The sequence below is a fragment of the Corapipo altera genome, unplaced genomic scaffold (genome assembly GCF_003945725.1).
Source record: "Corapipo altera isolate COAL_440 unplaced genomic scaffold, ASM394572v1 78, whole genome shotgun sequence".
Classification (NCBI taxonomy): domain Eukaryota; kingdom Metazoa; phylum Chordata; class Aves; order Passeriformes; family Pipridae; genus Corapipo; species Corapipo altera.
Window position 1 is genome coordinate 5,881,559 of NW_020884904.1, and position 2,403 is coordinate 5,883,961.

Below are 2,403 nucleotides of genomic sequence, written 5' to 3' on the forward strand. Positions count from 1 at the left end.
TTGCATTTGTGCTGTACTGTCTCATTTTTAAGTTTGTTGTCCTATTCTAAAAATAAATAAATACCAAGTAATTCCTGCACTGACTGTTAATACTAAAAGACAATACTTCTAAAATAAAAAAATGGAACATCATCATGTGAATGTCATTAAGGCTGACCTTAAAACATGTACTGTATTTTATGAATTCTAGTCATGTTAGCATTATACTTACACTGGCCTACCTACCAGTACTAATTTATTGCAATTTTTAAAGCTCCCATAAGTCAGCCTTAAGATTCTTTAAGAGTTTAAAGGCAAACAATACACAATCCTGCTCAAATAAAATTCAAATCTAGCATTCATTTTTCTAAATAATCCCATACTGGTCTGGTTTTGATCCCACATAAAAGTCTAACATGACAAAAAAAAAAAAAAAAGCTCCAAAACATCATCTCAGCATCTTTATTTCTAAAACAATTTAATCCAAGTTTCTCCAGCTAGACAGCAGATATAATAGCAGCACTGGATAAGAAATATCATCAGTTTCAACTTAGTTTGAGAAGTAAGAAACAAAGGAACACAAATTCAGAAAATATTTTTTTACTTGACATTTTGAAGTGCATCATTTTCTATTTCAGGCATTCAATTACCTCTGTTATGACACAGAGTGCTACTCAAATCAGATAAAAATAACTAAATAATCAATTTAGATACACTGATTACCTATACTGATGAACATTTATGTTTGAGTTCTTAACAATGACAATAATAACCCAAAGGAGAGAGGAACCTCAAGTATGTAAATCAGGATTACTATTGCACTGTAATCAAGAAGGGCAAATCTGTTTTATTAAATCAGACAAAATTTTAAATCTTTTTTGAGATCTCCCATGTACTTTTTAAAAACAATAATCTTTAAGAGACGTAAAAGAATGTAAAAGAAATTCGAACATAAAAGAAAATTCAAATACAGTACACCATTTAAGAAGATGGGACTCTAAATAACCTATTAGTTGCCTAGTTTGTGGTCCTGTCCTCAAAAGGGCACATAACTTCAAGTATTTGTCAGTCTCTCTGTTTTCTCTCAGTGCCTTTATCTTCTATGCAACTTTCTTTCTCTTACTAGCTTTGCTTCAACTTGCTTTTAGAACAAAAAACACAACCCCAAAACACAGACAACAGAACTTGGTGGCAATTATAGTCCCTTTCCCCCCTCCCACAAATGTGCTAAGCGATCTCCAATTTAAGTGATCTCAATTTAAGCAACTTCTCTTTCTCCCAGATACATAATGAAGTTTTTTCCAGGTCCACTCGCAGTGTCAGGGGAATGAAGGACATAATTGCCTTCAAAGACGACAAAGCCAACTAACAAAATACTTTTGTGTGTCTGATTTCATTTCCCCTGCCCCATTTCTGCTTCCCCTTTGGATTCTTCATAAATCATCCACCACTACCACTCCTGAACACAGATTGTATTCTAAACGAATATTGCACAATATCTTGTACAAACATCACACGTTTTTTCTTGAATTTTCAGTTCCGTTTGGAAAGAGATCTGCATCAAACAAGCAACGTTCTTATTTAAAACCTCTGCAACTCTCCTCTACCCCACATCAGTTTGTGCTATGCTCTAGCATCACACTTGTAATAAGTAATACAATTACTAGGAAAACCATCTTTTTTTTTCTTCCAAACGCTTTTCTTTTGAGTGCATCTCACACCACATCCTTTTCCCAACAACAGCATAGCTGGACTGGGAGGTTACTTGTGCTAACAAAGGTGCAGGTATACCGTTTTTATTGTGTTGATGCAGAATAATAAACCCCATCGAGTCAAGAACAGTAAGCCAGTCACACACTTCCATCCACCACTAGTAATTCGGAAAAGCTCCCGGAGGAAACAGCAGAGCTGTTTAAGGATCAGCTTTGTAAACATCCAACTTCTCAGAAACCACAGTAACGCACCAACCCGGGGCAAGCGAACCCCCTCAAAAGCCAACAAGAGATGAAGAAAAGGAAACGTAAACCTGGTGCGCTCCTGCAGCGACCGCCAAGGTGCCCCCTACGCAGGGCGAGCCTCCCCAAGCTCCCTGCCCCGTGCCGGTGACAGCTCCCCGCACCCCGGAGACTTCACCCACGGGTCCAAAAACCACCTCCGGCACCTGCGGGGCGCGGGCAGCTCCCCCGGACGGTTCCGCGGCCGGAGCGGCGCCTCTCCAGACGCGCAGTTCGCCGCTGGCAGCACGTCCCGCAGGCAGAGCCCGCACAGACCCCGAGCGGCGGGGACGGGACGGGACGGGGCCGTGCGGGGACCGCAACCCCCGGGCCCCGCCGCCCGCAGGTGCCGCCCGGCAGCGCGGGCAGCTCCGGCCGCCGCCGGGGCCGGGGCCGAGCCCAGGCCGGCAGCGGGAGCGCCCCGAGGCCG